Source organism: Sminthopsis crassicaudata, chromosome 3 (genome assembly GCF_048593235.1).
Source record: "Sminthopsis crassicaudata isolate SCR6 chromosome 3, ASM4859323v1, whole genome shotgun sequence".
NCBI classification, from domain to species: Eukaryota; Metazoa; Chordata; class Mammalia; order Dasyuromorphia; family Dasyuridae; genus Sminthopsis; species Sminthopsis crassicaudata.
Genome location: NC_133619.1, coordinates 245,747,385 through 245,770,118, shown reverse-complemented (window position 1 = coordinate 245,770,118; position 22,734 = coordinate 245,747,385).

Here is a 22,734-nt window from a genome sequence, read left to right as displayed (position 1 = left end):
CCTTCAGAGAAACTGCTATATAATCCTGGATGTCAATCTCTCATACTGGATCTTTTTCTAATTATCTGCTAATAGTATTTTACTTTCTTTTGCCCCAAAGTTCTAGAGTTTTCCTTAGATATATTAATTTTAGGATTTTATTTTTTTTCTATTTTGCCTTCATGTTCTAATTGTTGAGGACTGTTGGAATATATGGGAGAGCTGTTGGAATACACGGGAGCCACCTGACAGTGGCTGCTGGAGATCTAACCCAGACCTACAGAATTGATCTCCTTTATGAGAGGATGAAACAAGGAGACTGAGAGGCAGGTGCTGTTCTCTGACCTCTCTGACTGAGAAGCAGTTGCATTGTCTGACCTCTCTCCTTTTCCCTCTGCCTCCAGTTTATCCTATTCTCAGTCCACAACATCTGTGACAGCAAAGACTACCTTGCAGTTTCTTCAGATGTTATGATCCACAGCTGTGGAGGCTCTAGGAGAATTGACCTGTCCTTTAACAATTTCCTGTTTTGTTTTTTGTTTGTTTGTTTGTTGTTGCTATTATTCCCCCCGCCCCTCTCCCACCCCTCCGCCCCTCACAACATGGCCTGCATACTGAGGAATGCAAGCAGCACTATCACTTCTAGATGGTTATCCACAGGTGTTGATTTTGTGAAATATCATGGAGGCAAACTTTCAAATGGAGAAGAGGATTGTAGTCAGAACAGGCTGTAGAGGGTCTCAGAGAATTAACCTGTCCCTTAACAGAGGACAGTTTTCTTTCATCATTTTGGCATTATATAACATGATGTCTGAGTCTGTGTGGGTGTGTGCATGTGTGTGTGTTCATGTGTGTATGAATCATGTATGTTCATGATTCATAGGATATTCAATGTTTCTGAAATTCTCTCTCTTCATCTATTTTTTCCAATTCATTTGTTTTTGACATTAGGTCTCATTTTTTTTTACATTCTTTTAACTTGGATCTAATAATTCAATGAATTATGTAATAATTCATTAAATCATTGCATTCTCTTTTATTTAATTTTATTATCATTTACTTGAACTTTTTGTTTAAAAATGTTTATTTCCTTTCCAATTACTCAAATTAAGTTTTTCTTAATTTAACTTTTGTTTCATTTCTTTTATTTACCCTTGTTGCCCTAATGACCTATATATTTTATCCTTTCCTAGCTGGTTGGTTCTTTATGTACTTAAAATAATATTGATTTATTCTTTAGAAATTTTATCTTGAATTTTCTTTTCCCAGAATATTTCCTCATCATATTTTTTTTCTATTTAATTATGTCTTCACCCTAAATTTCTGGAGTTTGTTTTTATGCCAGTAACAAATTCCAATTTCTTCCATAATCCAGTTTCTAGTATCCAGTCTTATTTTCCCACTATAGTCTACAACGGTGATGCATGCATTTTGGTTCAAATATTAAATATATGCTTCAGTAGGAAAGAAATTATTTTATTTTTGTCTTTATACACACATTACTAGAAAATAGTAGATATTTAATATCTCTAATATATTGATAATTGCAGTCCACTGCAGGGAAATCACATAAAGAAGCTAGGGTACACATTTCCTTTTTTTTTTTTTTAAATGTAGTATTTTATTTTCCCACTTATGTAAGAACAATTTTAACATTAATTTTAAAAACTTTTAGTTCTAGATTCTCTCCCTTCTTTCCTCCTCACCTCCCTCTCATTGAGAAAGTGAGCAATTCGATATATGTGTATATATATATGTATACACACACACACACACAAACACACACACATATATAGCCATGTAAAACATTTCCATAATAGTCATATTGTGAAAGAAAACATAGACCCAATAATTAAAAACATCAAGAAAAAAAAAAGAAAATAATATGTCATATTGAGACAACCATCCTTTCTTTGGGTATGGATAACATTTTTCATCCTAAATTCCTCAGAGTTGTCTGGGATAATTGCATTGCTGAGAATAGTTTAAGTCATTAACAACAGATCATCTTACAATATTGTTGTTACTTTGTTCATGTCATATTTCACTTTGTATCAGCTCATGGAAGCCTTTGTAGGTTTTTCTGTGAGTATCATGCTCCTCATTTCATATAGAACAATGGTATTCCATCATAATCACATACCACATTTTGTTCATTCATTTCCCAATAGATGTGCATCTCTTTAATTGCAATTCTTTGGCAGCAGAGAAGATTTTCTATAAATATTTTTGTATCTATTGTTTCTTTTCCTTTTTTGTAAAATTTCTTTTGGGATACAGACCTAGTAGTGATATTACTAGATCAACAGAGGGACATGGTTTTAAAGCCTTTTAGGCATAGTTCCAAATTGCTACAGAATGGTTGAATCAGTTCACTACTCTATCAGTAGTGCATTAATGACTTGTTTTAAATATATCCTCTCTAACATTTGTCATTTTCCTTTTTTGTCCTATTAGCCAATCTAATAAGTATAAGATAGCACCTCAAAGTTGTTTAAATTTTCATTTCTCCAATCAATAGTAATTTAGAACATTTTATATTACTATAGATACTTTTGATTACTTCATCTGAAAATTGTTCATATGTTTAGATCACTTGACAACTAATGAATGACTTAATTTTTATAGATTTGACTCAGTTCTCTATATATTTGAGAAATGAGGCTTTTATCAGAGAAACTTACTTCAAAATTATTTTTACATTATTATTGCTAACTGTATTTCTACCTGTTTATTCTATTCTCTCTCTTTTTACCCTCAATCTTCTCAAAAGGGTTTTGCTTTTGATTAACCCATCCGCCCAAATCACACATTTCTTTTCCAATATTTGGGACAGGAAGAGGTATAATTCAGAAATGTATATAGTATTTGTACAAATGTGACAAAATTTCAAAACAGTAAAAATAAAAAAGCATTATTGTGTCAACACAATGCTAAAGGATCAATAAGTTATTGATAAATATCATGCAAATATTATAAATTCACAATTATAAATTTACAAACTCCACAAATGCTCTTGATTTCATACTGATCTAACCAAGAGTCAGGAATATAGGATGTTCCTGTGTTCACAATTTACTTCAGACACTTGATAATTCTGTGATCTTTGGACAAATCATTTGACCTCTCTAGAACTCAATTGTCTTATCTATAACCTGTAATAGCCTGAAATATTCCTTCTATCTCTAAGGTCATGGTTTTATGAATCCAAAGGCAAACAGTCTAATAAAGTGTTTTGTTTATTTTAAAAATGAAATAAAGTACTTATGATTAGAAGTTCTGGAAGAAAAAATATAGCACACCATATAGTATTTATTTTATTAATATAGCTTATTTTGGAAAAACCCCATATTTTTCAAGCCAATATAATATATGGAAATGTAGCAAAACTTTTCAACTACACACATTTTTCTTGCAAGGAAAAATCAATTGCCATATGTTAAAAAGTGCTATAAAGGATTGGCCCAACCTCTAATGTTAATGGTTATATCATTTCCCATTGATAGTAACAGTCAATTAAATATTACTGAAATTTTAGAAGATAGAATTTTTTCCCTATTAAATTCCTTTGGTTTTTTCCATTCCTTTTGGTATATACAACTTTCTGGTCCATTTAGTTTAGAAGAAAACCAATATACAGGCTATGCAGCAGGCCAGCAGAAGAGAAAAGAGAAAACAAAACATTCAAATCCTGCAATCCCTTTCTAATCTTAATAATTGGTTATAAACAAATTTCTCCTACTATGTATTTATTGCTAAATGACATCATCTCTGTCAATCTATCTACCACCTACAGAATTATTGCAAAATCTAAAGCAATTGTACCTCTTTCAGAAAATTTAATTTCTGACAACACTTGCTAATATATTGATTTTATATGATTTTCTTGCTGTTTGGGGTACATCAAGTCTGATTTTCAACATTATATTATAAGATACCAAATATATTCTCTTCTCTCTTTGTAGCACAGGGATGGATTCATGATAGTTACTTAGTGGATTCTTGTGATTGTCTATTCCTCTGGTAGCATTTAAATATGCAAAAAAAAATGGTGATTGACTGTTGTCTTAATTAAAGAGATAGTGCAGAATGGCAATATGGCTCAATAGAGAGTTAGAAATTAAATAAGAAAAATTTGAATTCACTTCTGGCCTTAACCATATATGTATGGATACTGATAAGTTGCTGAAATTCTTAAAATTCTAAACAATTTTCTAAGTCTAGAAGTTATAGGTCAAATTGCCTGTTTACATTGGTGGATAGCAAGAACTTCCCACTCTTGAAAAATCATAAGTCTGGATCAAGAAAAAAAAGGTTCATGTGTCCTACACTAAAAATTAGGGGACCTGAGTTAAAATTACAGAACGAAGATCTTGTAATTGTATTAAAGTAGCAAATTGATCAAACTCTTTGAACATCAGTTTGCTCATCTATAAAATGTGTTTGTTTATGTGTATATATGCACACACATATATAATATACATATATATGCATGTAAACATAATTCATATATTTGTTTATTTATGGTTGCTTAAATATTGTCACATTTAAATTATGCATTAGGGAGGAATGTTTTTTAAAGTCTTAATATGATAAATAATTGTAAACATTCTTGAGAAAAATTACAAGTGAAATAAAGGGGCTTAAGTTAGACACTTATTTCACAAGTATTTATTAAATGAATAAATCATGGTTCTAGAAACTATGGGAGTATAATGTCCCTATAGAATTTATGCCAAATGGAGGAGGTAATTTATATACAAATTACACCACCACAAGACAGTTGGTAACAAAGGCTATAAAAAGTGTTAAGCCAAAATGTAATGTGAATATACTGCATGATAAATAAAGTGAAAGAAGGAAGAGAAAGGAAGGGGAAATGTAAGGAGAAGGAAGAGAAAGAGGTAGAGAGAGACAGAGATAGAGACATACAGAGAAAGAGAGTATCCCCCTTTTCTATTCTGAAAACACCTCCTAGTTTATTTCAACAATCAGGAATATGCTCAATAAGTTATCTTCTGTACATGTCAGGGTTTCTTCCCAAAGTTTTTCTCTGTTTCTGTAGCCTCTCCAGAAGAGGGCAGAAAAATCAAATGAGTCTTTTCTCAAAGATGGAAGCAGAAGAAAAACTCTCATCACCCTAAGCTATAGCCAATTCTATCCTCCACACAGGTATAGAGAATTGAGCATTCTCTTCACCTATAAAAAGGGTCTTATGCAAATTTCCAGGCTTAACCTCCAGGCTACCTTATCATTCATTCATATATATATATATATATTAATGTAAATAAACTAAGGCACAGAACTATTAGTTGTTTTTCTTACCTTCAGGAACCAGATGGGTCAAACAAGTTTTCTTTGCATTGTATCATACTGTTTCTCATGCTATAAAACATGTATCTTGCCTCAAGGGAGCTTAAAATTCAGGTAAATAGACATTGAGGTAGTATGATCTGTATAAAGCAGTGTACATCTATCTGAATGTAAAAATGCTTGTTGTTCCTTAGATATCTCAAACTCAAGATATCAAAAATGAAATTCATTAACTGCTGGCTGCCCCAAGCAATCTTTTTGAACTTCTCTATTACTGTCAAAGGCATCATCATCCTTCTGGTCAATCAAATTCTCAACCTCTGTGTCATAAATCTCCTCTTTATTCTTTTTTTTTTCCCTTTCTTTCTTTCTTTTTTTTTCTGAGGTAATTGAGGTTAAGTGTATTGTACAGGGTCATATGGCTAGGAAGTGTTAAGTGACTTCAACTCTGGTTATCTAACTACTGCATCATCCTGCTGCCCCTCTATTCTTTATTCTTATATAATAAATCCAATCAATTCCCAGATCTTGCCATTTTAATTTCCACAACATCCCTCCCCTACTCCTAAGTCACACAACAACTCTATTTTAGACCGTATTAAGTGGAATATCACAACATTTTCCTTCTTGGTCTCCCTGTCTCAAATCTGCCTCACTTCAGTGCAACTCTCACATTATCATAAATAAGAATTTCCTAAAAGGCAGGTCTGAATATTTCACTCTCTACTACTTACTTCCAATAATTGTTTCTCACTTCTAGGATTAAAAATCTACCCAATCTGGCCTCTTTTTATCTTTCTGGTCTTCATATATACATCTCCTCCTTTATATTCTCTATGATTTAATGATACTATTTTTGTTTTTCCTCACAGGATTTTCCTCCATCTCTCAAGTCCATGCCTTTTCACTGAGGTATAGAATATGTTCTCTTTACCTGTATTTCTCTCACTCCATACTTCCACACATTAAGATCTCTAATTTCCTTCAAGATATAATTCAAATACCACCTCTACAGTGGTTCATCCCTTGCCCCTCTAGCTGCTGGTGCTTTTCCTTTAAGATGATCTGTTTTGTATTTGTTATGCATATGTGTTATTTAGGTATACATTATTTCCCTTGTTATGCTCCTAAAAACAATTTTTTATTCTTGTTTTTATATCTTAATTATTACAGTGGCTAGCATGCAGCAATGCTTTAGTAATTTTTTGTTGATTGGTTGTGTTGCATAGACAGCTCTTGTAATTGGAGATAGATATCATTAGGGAAGCTTTCATGGAAAAATGTGATTGAATTTTGGAGTGTTAGCATAGGTGGAGAGGAATATGGAAGGCAGTTTATGAGATGGTAAATTGAAAAAATTACAAAGATGGAAATAGCATGATATGTATGGCACTGGGGAACAGCAACTAAAATTTTGGACATAATCTCACTGAGAGGAGAGAATAAACTCCATTTAAGTACCTAGCATACATTCCTAGGAGAAAAGATGATAACACAAAGTTCTTGGTTCATCTTTCTACAATGAGGAAGAGCTAATATTTGAACATGATCTGGAAGGATAATAATAGCTTACAATTACCTGATATTTTATCATTTGCCAAATGCTTTACTTGCTCACTACAAAAACTTTTATGAGCTATGTGATCTGTTCAAGTATGTTATGGAGGCATATTAACTCTCTAGTGATTCTAAGGGCCAAAATTTAGCACAACATTATAAATCTAAAAGACTATGTAAGATACTTGGTGGCAGGAGAGGAGGCTTAGTGGAGGATCAATGTCATTTCCATATCTGATGTAAGTTCCCTTCCAGTGGAGTCTCCAGAGGAGGTTAACATCTATAAAATTATTGTAGCTGCTTTATGAGATATACAACTCTACATAGAACATTCTTTGTAAACTATAAGGTAGAAATAACACAAAAGTTATACCAGTCTATGTTTTAAGGATATATATTTTATTTTCAACTTTTAAAATTGTTATTAACCTAGAAACAGAACTAATTCTTACATAGCATTCAGAGTATTTTTTTTTTAAATAAAAATAATAGCTATGGTTCCTTCAGTGTAAAAATAAGCATTTTCACTTCAAGACAATAAGAATGTTATCATTTTACTCAAAAGTCTGGTGTTGAGAACTAGTCACATGGTAAAATATAATGCATTATTTTTCTCCAAGAAAGTTAATGATTAAAGAGTTTCAAACAAAAGTGATGTCAGCCAAATTCTCTGGGGATGTGTGGTACTCTGCAGAAAAGGAAAGGGAATTATGAAAAAAGAAAAAAACACATACAAAGAGACAGACATATGTACAGACACACACACATTGATTCATGTATTTGTTATGTGTAACCCCACTTCCACCAAAGCTTGGGGCATCATTGCTATGGGACAATACTGGGAGGCTAAGCTCTAGATGAATGAGAAATAACCCTGATTAGCTGAGAGAACTTTGATCTTGTAATGCTGCATACTTCAGTAAAAATTTCAGAGATGGAGGTTTTAGAAAAAGACAGTCCAGAAAAATAAGCATGAATTTGACATTTGAATAAATTAGAGATCACCCTGAAGTCACAGTTATGTGGCAAAGCTGTCTCATACTGTATCTCATCTTCTCAAGTGCTTAAAATATTGGAGATTGCTAAGAGTGCATGTGCTTCAGTGGAATAATTCTCTTTTCTTGGGGAACTGAGCTCTTATTGCACTCCCATCCAAAGAGTTTATTTATTCTTCTATAATCATTAGTCTATTCTTATCTGTATGAATTCTTGCTTTTACAGTTGCTGCTTATGTTGATAAAAAAGTTTACTAGCTATTTTGTGGTGTTCTTTTATTTAATTAACATGTGATAAGATGAAGATTTAAGCTGCAAATAGTAAGGCAAGTGTTACCTCTTGAGAGTGATTAATCACAGTGTTATTTATTCTAAATATCTCTTCCCCAGTACTACAAAATTTGCTATTATTTTAGCCCAATACTCTTCCTGGAAATAGGCAAGAGAAGGAGCAAGATCTCTATCACAAAACTAGTCTTGATACTCATACATTTAAAACTGGTGATTTCTCTTGGAGACAGAATATTTCAGATCTGAGACACTATTTTTTGCCAAATAAGGCTTGCCATATAATACATACTATATATATATATATATACATATATATGTATATATATATATATATATACATACATATATATATACATGTATTATACAATAATAGAAACATTTCCCCAATAATTTTGGGGTTTTTTTCATTTAATAAGCACTTATTTTCTATCCCTCCTACCCACAACCCCATTTCAAAAGAAAAAAGAAATGAAAATTAAATCTTTGCAACACATATGCATAGGCAGGTAAAACAACTTTCTACATTGGCCATGTTAAAAAAAAACAAAAAACAGTCCTCCTTTATCATCTTGAGTTCATTAATTCTCTGCAGGTAAAGAGCATACCTGATCTTTAGTCCTCTTGGATTGTATTTATTCATTTCATCAATTGATCTTAAGTTTTTCAAAGATTCTAGACAGTGTTGTTGCCATTATATTATATATCCTCCCAACTCTGTTCACTTCAGTCTGCTGCTTCGATTTATATGGCTTCTCATATTTTTGAAAGTATCACTTTTTAAATGTCATATTATTATATCATTACATTCCATTATTACATGAAATTACAGAGGACAATTGATACAATAGCAACAATATTATCAGTATAAAAATCCCTCAATTTCCATATAAGCAAACAATATACAGAATATGGCTGATTCAAACATTCTGGAAAATAATTTGGAGCTATGACTAAAATGATTATAAACTAATGAAAAGTCCAGTTCTTTGCCACTGCAAAAAAATAATAATAACAATTATGCATTTTTTCTAAGTCAATTCAATCCTGCTTTGCTCATAGAGCATAGCATCTTCTCTGATGACAGCATGCCATGCTGATTGCTCCTATGCCAGTGTTTCTTATACCATACAATCAATTCTAAAGTTTTAAGAGAGAACTTGAGAGTGTTCTTGTATTGCTTTTTCTGAATAGCCTGTGAATTCCTGATACCTTAAAATAGTTTTTTTGGCATGTGTTGGCATTCAAACAATGTGGCCAGACCAATGGAATTGCGACATATATATTTACATATAGATCCTAGTTCTTTTTCTTTGCTCTCTTTGGGGCATAGGACTAATAATAGGGTCAAAGAATATGAAAAGATTTTCAACGTTTTTAGTCGTAGCTTGAAATTATTTTTCAGAGTGGCTGAACTAATCACAATTTCTCCAACATGATATTTAAATATCTGTAATAAGACATATTTTGCATTGTTTGCTAGAGAGTTTGTATAGAAGCAAAGAAATTTTTGTACCCACAACTTTAAAGAACTAAATATGATATATATTTTGATTTTCCTTAGGCATACCTTATGTAGAAAGATAATGAACCAAATTTTTACATATAGGGGGAAATCCTCAATGAAGAGACAGACCAAAAAATGTTTTTTTGAGCAGTCCCTAAGAATTTTGTGTAGTTGGTTTATATAAACTCAAAAGTTGGAGTCCAGGGTTATGAATTAATTCTGTATTGCTAGTTAATTCTAATTTTATCTCAAACTTTTATTGCAATGAATATTTCAATGAGGCAATATTGAAGTGGTTAGTTGAAGGATCTAGAACCTTAGGAACACAGGATTATAGATACAGAATTGGATGTAATATTAATTTCAGGTAGTCTATCCCCTCATTTTACAGATAAAGAAATGAAAGCCCAGAAAGCCTATGCTTTAAGTCACACAGGTGGTATTTTTCAGATCTTGGACTGGAACTCAAACTCTGATTTCAAATCTAGCATTCTTTCAACTATGCCACTTCCTGGTCATTTCCTCACTATACTACATCATTCTGTATATTAACCTCTTTTTCCCTTTTCATTCTCTTTGTAATGGTCCCTTTGCTCAAATAGGTAATCTTTAGCCTTACCTTGCCAATAACCAGACTTTTATTCCACTTACTGGCCATCTACTGTGAGCATCTCATATGTCTCCATGTGACATGTAAGTTCTCCTTTCTTATAGGTATGTGTTGACACTTGATTAAGAAATGCCAGTTAACTCACTGACTGAGGACCTCCTTCCCTTCCCCATTTCTCTTTCTTTATTAGGATATAAACTCCTTGAGGACAGGGGTTGTCTTGCTTGATTGCATTTAAAATCTCAATATTTACCATAATGCCTGATATATAATAAACAAAATAAATATGCTGTTCCACCAAGTAATTAAGTAGCTGATAATGATACTTAGAGAGTACACAGAAAAATTAATGAGTCTTCTATTTATAATTATCAGTCACATAAATATTTCCTATGCATTTTCATTCCCTGATATATGATAGTGTCAAACAACAACAATAGTATTCTGATATTATTTTAAACAGCACTATCAGTTTATTTATAGCATGTATATCTTATCCCCTCAATTATTTTGCAGGATAAATAGGACCCTCCAGTAAACTCTTACAGTGGCACAACAAAACTTTTAACCATATTTTGGTGAGTCAAAGATTTTTTGCATTGGATATCTCAAACTCTTTTCTATCCCCTAGCTTTTGCCTCCAAACCTTCACTCTCAGTAGATTTCCTCTTTTATATTTTATTGAGAATACTGACATAATCTGATACAATCTATCTGTGGTTCCCTAATATTCTTCTAAATCTCTGAATATCTTTAATAGTTTATCAATTCTTCTCTTTATCCTCAGAGGAATAACTAACATTTGTGCAGTACTTAAAGTGCTTTATAAACATTGTTGATTCTTACAACACCCTTATGAGATTGTAATACAGGTATTTTGTTCCAGTTTCACAAATAGGAAATTAAAGCTCAATGGGATTAAGTGTCTTGTTCATCATTATATAGATAGTAAAGTTAGAAATAGGCTTTAAAACTATGTTTCCTGATTACAGGAATGCACCATTTCACACTACTTCTTCATTCCCAAGGCTAATCTTTTCTCCATTGATCTAATCTCTTTATCTTTATTGACCTATACCTTCTCTTCTACAGATTCCTTTCCCTTAGTCTAAAATCATGTTTGCTAAAAATTTATTTTTGATCCTTTTACCACTATAAGTCCTACTTCTCCCTTCCCCATTGATAGCCAAATTTCTTAGAAAAAGTAGTCTATATGTACTAATTCTATTTCCTTATACTACTCTTTAACAGCTTAATCCTTTGAAATCTCATTTCCAAACTAAACTTTTAACTGAAACTGCTCTTTCCAAAGATACTAACCATTTTATCACCATATCCAATAAACATTTTAATGTTCTCATCCTTTTAACTTTTGTCTCAACAATGTCCACTCCTTTTTGATGCCTTTATAGGGGAAAGTTCACCTCTAAGATGCCACTACATACCTCTCAGATTGGCTAAAATGACAGGAAAAGATAATGATGAATGCTGGAGGATATGTGGGAACACTGGGACACTGATGCATTGTTATTGGAGTTGTGAACGAATCCAAATGTTCTGGAGAGCAATTAGAAACTGTACTCAAATAGTTATCAAACTGTGCATACCCTTTGATCCAGAAGTGTTAATACTGGGCTTATATCTCAAAGAGATTTTAATGAAGGGAAAGGGACCTACATGTGCAAAAATGTTTGTGGCAGCCCTTTTCATAGTGGCTAGAAACTAAAAATTGAATAGATGCCCATCAATTGGAAAATGACTGAGTAAATTGTGATATATAAATGTTATGGAATATTATTGTTCTGTAAGAAATGACCAGCAGCATGAATCCATAGAGGCTTGGAAAGACTTACATGAACTTATTCTAAGTGAAATGAGCAGAACCAGGAAGTCATTATACATTTTAACAACGATACTATATGAGGATCAATTCTGATTAGTAGTGGTTCTCTTCAACAACGAGAGGATCCAAATCAGTTCCAATTGATCAGTGATAAACAGAACCATCTATACCCAGTGAAAGAACACTGGGAAATGAGTGTGGACCACAACATAGCATTTGCACTCTTTCTATTGTTGTTTGCTTGCATTTTTATTTTTCTTTCTAGCTTATTTTCCCCTTCTTTCTAAATCTGATTTTTCGTGTGCAACAAGATAACTATATAAATATGTTTACCTATATTGTATTTAACTTATACTTTAACATGTTTAACATGTTTGGGACTGCCTGCCATGTAGGGGAGAGGGTGGAGGGAAGAACAGAACAGAAGGAACAGAAATGTTTGCATGGGTCAATGTTGAAAAATTATCCATGCATATATTTGTCAATAAAAAGCTATAATAATAATAATAATAATATTCAACAATACTGTTCTCTGCTTTTATCCTTTTGACTGTCTCCATTCATTTTTTTTTCATGCTACTATCTGGAATAGAACACTCTCCCCCTGACCAACTCTACCTTTTGGAAGCTATTCTTTTCTGTCCTTCATCTCCCATTTCCAACTCATATATGAAAAGATATATAGCTGGAAATGATCCTTTCCTCTTCTAATTTCCTTCTTCAGAATTCAAATTTGACTCATCATCACATTGACTAAATTATCATTCTTTCAATCTCCATTAAATTAAAAGTTGCTTGAAAGCAATACATATTTCATATTGATTTTAAAGTTTCTATTGCTGAGAACAGAACCATCCATAAACAAAATAGGGGCTTCATAAATGCTTATTAAATTGGATTTTAGTTTATTGGATGCTATTATTAAATGGTCAGTTTATTGCTGGAAAATAGGTGGCACATTGCAAAGACCTAGAGGCAAGAAATAAGAAACCAGGGGTAACATTACTTGAAATTTACTTATTCATTTAACATAATTACTATTTTGCCATTACTGAATGTAATTTAACAGTAATAACTGAAAGTGATTAGCAATTAATTAATTAATGTTCATTTTACTATGACTAACTTACTAATGTCTGATTTACCAGGTTCAGTAAAAAAATACTGAGAATCAAATGTCAATAATATCAAGGATGAACTGTCTACTGGATTGGGCAATGTAGAGGAATGTGACAAAGTTCATTTGTCACTACCTAGTCTGTACTTGTGAAAAAAGGTAAGTATAAGTTTGCTCTTGCTAGGACTTTCTGTAATGTCAGTCCGTCAGAGAGATGATATTAATAAACCAAATACCAGTAATAAAAATGCATCAGAAGCTACTCAACACTTTTAGTTTCATTTGATGAAAGAATAAAATGGCAGAGTACATAAATTAATATTTACTGTCTTTGGTAATCTCTGCATTTACAGTGGAGTCTGTCTTGAAACCTGCACAAAGTCAAAGGGAAAAAAATTATTTCTCTTTATGCTCTAGTTATCATTAATATTATTCCTATTGTTTTGTTAGTCAACTATTGATTACTCATGATATACAGGATACTAAAATCCATAGGATGCTACAATATTAGATAATATTGGCAATTTCATTCATGATTCTAATTCAATAGGTTGTCAAAGGTCAAAACCCTATTAATACCTATGGAGACAGCTTCCTTATTTTATTAAATAACATTTTCCCCTCCTTACTATATTCAACAATAACTTATTTAGTCTGTTATGTACTAAGCAGTACAGTAGTTATTAAGGAATTTAAGACTCAACTTTTGGGAGTGGAAGCAAGATGGCAGAGTAAAGAAAGCACTCAATCAACCTTTCCTACCATTCCTCACCAAACAAATTTAAAATAACTCCTCAAATAAATTCAAAAGAAGACAATGAAGTCAAAAGAAAACAACATGAAGAGACAATTTAATTCATAAAAGGGGCACAAAATACTAAAAAATAGTATTGGCTAAATTGAAAGAGGCACAAAAATTCATTGAAAAAATAACTTCAAAAATTAGAATTGGGCAAGAAGAGGTTAATGATTTATTGAGACATCAAGAAACAATAAGACAAAGTCAAAAGAATGAAAAAAATGAAGGAACTGTGAACTATCTCACTAGAAAAACAACTAACCTGGAAAATAGAACAAGGAAAGGTAATTTAAGGATTATTGGATAACTTGAAAATCATGATCAAATAAAGAGCCTAGACATCATATTTCAAGAAACTATCAAGGAAGACTACTCCAATATCCTAGAACCTGAGGGCAAAATAGAAATTGGAAGAATCCAACTATCACTTCCAGAAAGAGTTTCCAAAATGAAAACTCCCAGCAATATCACAACCAAATTACAGAATTTCTAGGTCAAAGAAACAATTTTTAAGCCACTACAATGACGCATTCAAATATTGTAAGGCAAGTCATGCAAGATTTAGCAGAGGGCTTGAAAAATGATAGTCTAGAAGGCAAAAGGTATGTGATTGTTACCAAGAATATACTATTCAACAAAACTGAGCATAATCTTTTAAGGATATATATATATATATATACATATATATATATATATATACATATTTAATGAAACAGAGAACTTTCAAGCATTCCTGAAGAAAATACCAGAACTGAATTGAAAATTTGATTTTCAAATACAAGAGTATGTGAAACATTAAAAAGGTAAACATAAAAGAGAAATCATAAGAAATTAACAAAATTAAACTGTTCACATTGATACATGCAACCTTCAAAGAACTTCATTTTTGGGAAATCTGGAAGGATATTAGAGGGGACAGGAGGGTACTAATTGTGTTGGGATTATCTGTGTGTATGTGTTTGCAGCATGACTTATATGGAAGTATCTTTTGCATGATTTCACAGGTATAATTGATATAATATTATTTTCCTTCTCAAGGAGTGGGGTAGTGAGGGGAGCTTTAAAATCTAAAAACAAAAAGAATATTAAAATTTTTTACAGGGAGGAATGTAAAATGCAGTGAATGTAAAAAAAATCTACCTCTAATCAAATAACTAGATGCAGGATGTATAATCTAAATTTATGATTCATAGAAATATCATAGGCTTTGTAGCTAGAATGGTTTTATAAAGCATCTAAAACAACTCCCTCATTCTATGTGTAAATAAAATGAGGCCCAGGTGGGGGCAAAGCCATGATGGTGGAGAGAATATATGCTTCTTTCTGAGCTCTCCTGCTACCCTCAAACTAAATATGAAATTCAGCCTCTGAAATAATACTAAGTTGTCAGAACCCATGAATATTAGGAGTATAACAACAGATTACCAGTAGAAGATAATTCTGAAGATCACCAGAAAAGGTCTGTTTTGATCATGCCTGGGCACTAGAGGAGGTGGCCAGGTGCAGGCAAGAAGCAACAGCATAGAGGCCAGCTCATGCTGAGCAGACTAATCTATTGATTTTGTGCTCCACCAATTAGATTCTGAGAAAATTATTTTACTGACCTAGAAAAAAAATTAAAAAAAAATTCATCTGGAAAAACAAAAGATCAAGAATTTCAAGTGAACTAATGAAAAAGAAAATCATATGAAGGTGGCCTAGCTATGCCAGATCTAAAAGTATATTATAAAGTAGTGGTCATCAAAACCATTTGGAAATGGTAAGAAATAGACCAGTTGATCAGTGGAATAGGTTAGGTTCACATGACAAAATAGTCAATAGCTATAGCAATTTAGTTTTTGAGAAACCCAAAGATCCGAAATTTTGGGATGAGAATTAACTACTTGACAACAACTGCTGGGAAAATTGGAACACAGTATGGCAGAAACTAGGCATTGACCCACACTTAACCTTGTATACCAAGATAAGATCAAAATGGGTTCATGATCTAGACATAACGAATGATATAAATAAATTAGAAGAACATGGAATAGTTTACCTCAGTCCTATGGAGGAGGAAAGAATTTTTTTAAAATTAATTTTATAATTATACATTTTTGACAGTATATATACATGAGTAATTTTTATAACATTGTCCCTTGCAGTTCTTCTCTAGTCATAAATTCCTTCCTCCTCCACAGGTCTGAGAGGTAGACTATCCTCTGTTCCTCTAATCTATTTATGATCTCATTCTTTATGCCTAAATCATGGACCCATTTTGATCTTATCTTGGTAAATGGTGTTAAGTGTGGATCTATATCTAACTTCTCCTATACTAATTTCCAGTTTTCCCAATAGTTTTTTTCAAATAATGCATTTTTATCCCTAATGTTGGTATTTTTGGGTTATCAAACACTAGATTGCTATAGTTGTACCCTTTTTTGCCCTTTTGCCTAATCTGTTCCACTGATTGACAACTCTATTTCTTAGCCAATACCAAATGGTTTTGGTGACTGCTGCTATATAATATAGTTTTTGATCAGGTATAGCTAGACCACCTTCATCTGACTTTTTTTTTCACTAATTCCCTTGAAATTCTCGACCTTTTATTTTTCCATATGAACTTTGTTGTTATTTTTTCTAGGTCACTAAAATAGTTCCTTAGGAGTCTGATTGGTATAGCACTAAATAAATAGATTAGTTTGGTAAGTATTTTCATCTTTATTATATTTGCTCAGCCTATCCATGAGTACTGAATGTCTTTCCAATTATTTAAATCTGACTTTATTTTGGTGGCAAGTGTTTCATAATTTTGCTCATATAATTCCTAACTTTTCTTTGGTAGATGGATTCCCAAATATTTTATACTCTTGACATTTGTTTGGAATGGAATTTCTCTTTGTATCTCTTGCTGTTGCATTTTGTTGGTGATATATAAAAATGCTGAGGATTTATGTAAATTTGTTTTGTATCCAACAACTTTGCTAAAGTTGTGAATTATTTCTAATAACTTTTTATTAGAATCTCTACGGTTTTCTAAGTATACCATCATATCATCTGCAAAGAGTGACAGTTTGAGTTCCTCATTACCTACTCTTATTCCTTTAATCGCTTTCTCAACTCTTATTGCCGAGGATAACATTTCTAATACAATATTAAATAGTAATGGTGATAGTGGGCAATCTTGTTTCACTCCTGATCTTACTGTGAAAGGTTCCAGTTTATCTCCATTGCAGATTATGCTTACATGACGGTCTTAAATATATGATCCTGATTATTCTAAGGAATAGTCCATTTATTCCTATGCTCTCAAACATTTTTATTAGGAATGGATGTTGGATTTTATCAAATGCTTTTTCTGCATCTATTGAGATGATCATATGGTTTTTATTAATTTGATTATTAATATGGTCAATTATACTAATAGTTTTCCTAATATTAAACCAGCTCTGCATTCCTGGTTTAAATCCTGCTTGATCATAGTGTATTATCCTGGGGATGTTTTTCTGAAATCTTTTTGCTAATATCTTATTTAAGATTTTAGCATCAATATTCATTAAGGAAATTGGTCTATAGTTTTCTTTCTCAATTTTTGATCTAACTGGTTTAGGTATCAGTACCATGTCTGTGTCATAAAAGGAGTTTTGGAGGACTCCTTCATCCCCTATTTCTTCAAATAGTTTATATAACATTGGGACTAGTTGTTCTTTAAATGTTTGGTAGAATTCACATGTAAATCCATCTGGTCCTGAGGATTTTTTCCTGGGCAGTTGATTAATAGCTTCTTCTATTTCTTTTTCTGAAATGAGATTATTTAAGCAATTTATCTCCTCCTCTGTTAATCTAGGAAGACTATATTTTTGGAGGAAGTCATCCATTTCACTTAAGTTATCAAATTTATTGGCATAAAGTTGGGCAAAGTAACTCCTAATTATTTCTCTAATTTCCTCTTCATTGGTGGAAAGATGCCCCTTTTCATTTGTAAGACTAACAATTTGATTTTCCTCTTTCCTTTTTCTGATCAGATTTACCAAAGTTTATCTATTTTATTGGCTTTTTCATAAAACCAACTCGGTTTTATTTATTGATTCAATAATTTTTTTTTACTTTAAATATTTTTGATTTCTCCTTTTAATTTTAGTATTTCAAGTTTGATTTTTGGTTGGGGGTTTTTAATTTGGTCTTTTTCTAGCTTTTTAAGTTTCAGGCCCATTTCATTAATCTTCTCTTTCTCTATTTTATTCAAATAAGCCTCTAAAGATATAAAATTTCCCTTCATTACTGCTTTAGCTGCATCCTACAGATTTTGGTATGTCTCATCATTGCCATTATCTTGGGTGAAATTATTGTTTCTATAATTTGCTGTTTCACCCAGTCATTCTTTGAGGTGAGATTATTTACTTTCCAATTACTTTTTGGTCTATTTACCCCTAACTTCTTATTGAATATAGTTTTTATTCCATTGTGATCTGAGAAGAAGGCATTTAGTATTTCTACCTTCCTGCATTTAATTTTGAGATCTTTATGTCCTAATATATGGTCTATTTTTGTATAGGATCCATGAACTGCTGAGAAGAAAGTATATTCCTTTCTATCACCATTCAGTTTTCTCCAAAGGTCTATCATATCTAGTTTTTCTAATGTTGTATTTAGTTTTTTAATTTCTTTCTCATTTGTTTTGTGGTTTCATTTGTCTTAATCTGAGAGTGCAAGGTTGGGATCTCCCACTATTATAGTTTTACTGTCTATTTCTTCTTGCAACTCTCTTAACTTTTTGCTTTAGAAAGTTAGATGCTATACCACTTGGTGCATATATGTTTAGTATTGATATGGCTTCATTGTTTATGCTACCTTTTAGCAGGATATAGTTTCCTTCCTTATCTCTTTTAATTAGATTAATTTCTGCTTTTGCTTGATCTGAGATAAGAATGGCTACCCCTGCTTTTTTGGCTTTACCTGAAACATAATAGATTCTGCTCCAACCTTTTACCTTTATTCTGTATGTATCTCCCTTCTTTGAGTGTGTTTCCTGTAAACAACATATTGTAGGGTTCTGACTTTTGATCCAATCTGCTATCTCTCTCCATTTGATGAAAGAGTTCATCCCATTCACATTTACAGTTAAAATTAATAATTCTGTATTTACTGTCATCATATTATCCCCTGGTCATGCTTTTTCCCCCTTGTCCCCCCTAAACCTCTTCCACAGTATTTAATTTATAGACCCCTTTGTGACGCGCAGCCCTCCCTTTTTAATATCCCTCCCCCCTCCTTCCAAGTCCCTTCCCTTATTCCCCTTTTCCTTTTCCTTTTTCCTATCCTCCCTGTTAATGAGGTGAGAAAGAATTCTCTGAAAAACATATATGTCATTATTTACTCTTTGAGCCTACTCTGATGAAAGTAAGATTCACACAATGTTTCTCCCCCTCTCTAAATTCCCTCAGATGTGGTATATTTTCTATGTTTCTTCCTGGGATGTAGTTTCCTTTTTTTATCACTCCTTCCTCTTTTGCTGATACTACCCTCTTCCCTTTACTACTCTCCCTTTTTTTATATCAGTAAAATCAAATTATCCATGCAGACTTTCTATATATCCACAACAGAGATACAGTTCTCAAGAGTTCTTTTTATTTTTTTCTGCTTCTCTTCAGTCTTGTGGATGTAGATCATATTTTTTGTTTAAGTCTGGTTTTATTTTTTAGAAACAAATGGAATTCCTCTTTTTCATTAAATGACCATCTTCTTCCATGGAAGAAAATGCTAAACTTAGCTGGGTAGTTTATTCTTGGTTGCAATCCTTGATCTTTTGCCTTTTGGAATATCAGGTTCCAGGCCCTTTGATCTTTTAATGTGGAGGAAGCCAGATCTTGAGTGACCCTTATTGTGGCCCCTTGATATTTGAATTGCTTTTTTCTAGCTGCTTGCAATATTTTTTCCTTTGTTTGGTAGTTCTGCAGCTTAGCCACAATGTTCTGTGGAGTTCTTTTTTTAGGGTCTTTTTCAGAAGGTTTTCGATGAATTCTTCAACACCTATTGTCCCTTTTGTTTCTATTATCTCTGGAAAGTTCTCTTTGATGATTTCCTGCAAAATAGAATCTAGGCTCTTTTTTTGATCATAGTTTTCAGGAAGTTTAATGATCCTCAGATTATCTCTCCTAGATCTATTATCCAGGTCTATAGATTTTCCCAGTAAGTATTTGATATTATTCTCCAGCTTTTCATCTTTATTTATTTATTTATTTTTTTGTTTTGTTTTGTTTTGTTAGATTGATTCTTGGGTTCTCAATGAATCATTCTTTTCTATTTGTTCCATCCTGATTTTTAATGAGTTATTTTCTTCATTCCCATTTTTTAGTTCTTTTTGTATATGCCCAATTGAGTTTTTAAATGAATTATTTTGCTCTATTGAATTTTTTTTCCTTTTCCCTAATTTTTTTAGAGAGTTATTTTCTTTTTTTCCAATTCAGAAATCCTACTTTCTTGAGACTTTTTTATCTTTTCCAATTCAGAAATCCTACTTTCCTGTGATTATTTTAACCTTTTCTAATTCACAAATTTTGTTTCCCTGCATCTCCTGTGAATTCTTTATTTTTTCCAACTCAAATTTCAGGACATTGTTATTCTCTATCAAAGCTTCTCTTTCCTTTTCCCATTTTTCTTCAAACTCTCTTAACTTTTTAATAGTTTCTTCTAGGAGAGAGTCATGTGATGGGAGGCAGGTATCATTCCCCTTTAGAGTGCTATCTGCTGACTCTCTGCTCTTAACTTCCTTGGGGTTGGATACCCGCTCTTTCTCTGTGTAGAAGGAATCATTTGTTCTCTTCAACTTTTTACTCATTGTTAAAAATCTTTTGGGGTCTACCCATGGGGTAAGAAGTTTATTTATTTATTTATTTATTTACCAGCTTCCTCCCAGACTGGATGGATGCAGCGGCTCCTGTGCCTGAGCTAGGAGAGAGCTCTGGGAGAGAGTTCCCCTCCCCCCTGCCCAGAAATACCCCTGAGGTGATACGGCTGCACTGTAAGGGTTGCCCAGTGAAGGACCACGCTGTGTGTCATAGCAACTTCCCTGAGGTTTAAGACTGAACAGTAAAAGCAGCACAAAACCCAGCCAATGCGTCCCATGGGGTGTGGATATCAGCAGCTGAAGTGAAAAGCTCCTGTGCTCAAACTGGAAGTGTCTGCCTAGAAACCACAGGCCCTACTTCAAAGGTTCCACTTCTCTGGGACTTCTGCTTCTCTGGGAATTCCAAGGCTGCTAGAGTTCCCCAGCCTCAGGTCAAGCCTAGCCCTATGTGGATTAGATGTTGCCTCAGGCTGTGCCCCCGCTGTTCAAGCTCTTAACTACCCTAAGGTGAAACCCTAGACAGCAGAAGGTGGCTTCACAGCTGTGCCAAGATCTGTTAGGTCACTTCTGCATTGGGGTGGTTCTAGGATCTAGCTTTATATTTTAAAGTGGCTTGATTTCTCTTCAGAACTGCTGTTTTATAAGCAGAGAAGAGCTAACAGCCTGTGTCAGTTTCCTCTATCTCAATGACTTCTCTAATCCCAGAGTTCTCCCCAGCCTGATCGGCACAGTGTGCTAGCACCTAATTGTCTGTGCTGGCCTTTTTTCTTCCTCCCCTTGGAACTGACCTTTTCTGTAGAGACTCTAGATTCTCTTTAGCTGCTAAGTCGTGCTTTTAATCCTTGTGGTTTCTATCAGTCCATCATTATTTTTGAGGCTGATTTAACTAATTGGTAATGAGGGAAGAAGGGAGCTTACAAATTCGGTGTATCTTCTCCGCCATCTTGGCTCCACCTCAAAAATGGCCTTTTTAAACAAAGGCCTTCAACAGGTCTCAGTTTTCCTGAGGCTGCACCCATTCAGTGATTGAGGCTAATTAACAAAGTTAGCAAAGAATCTATTCTTCATTAAATCATTTATTGAGGACTAACAAGTGGGCCAGAATGGCTAGATCATAAAGTGTTTGAAGGAGAGTAATGCATAAGAAGATTGGAGAGGTAAGAAGGAGGTCAAATTGTAATGAACTTTACATTTCAGATGGAGAAGTTTTCATCTGATCAGTGAAATAATTGAAAACTATTGCCACTTATTTAGTAGAACAATGGTTTAGTCAGATGTATGTGTTAGAAAAAACACTTTTGAAAGCTGAGTGGAGGATAAAATGAAATATGAATGAATTTTTTTTTTATTATATATATATATATTTTATAATATTATCCCTTGTATTCATTTTTCCAAATTACCCCCCCTCCCTCTATTCCCTCCCCCCGACGACAGGCAATCCCATACATTTTACATGTGTTACAATATAGTCTAGGTACAATACATGTGTGCGAATATCACTTTCTTGTTGCACAATAAACATTAGAATCCGAAGGTACATGCAACCTGGGCAGACAGATATTAGTGCTAACAATTTTCATTCCCCTCCCAGTGTTTCTTCTCTGGGTGTAGCTACCTCTGTCCATCATTGATCAACTGGAAGTGAGTTGGATCTTCTTTATGTTGAAGATCTCCACTTCCATCAGAATACATCCTCATACAGTATTGTTGTTGAAGTGTACAGTGATCTTCTGGTTCTGCTCATTTCACTCAGCATCAGTTGATTTAAGTCTCTCCAGGCCTCTCTATATTCCTCCTACTGGTCATTTCTTACCGAGCAATAATATTCCATAACCTTCATATACCACAATTTACCCAACCATTCTCCAACTGATGGACATCCATTCATCTTCCAGTT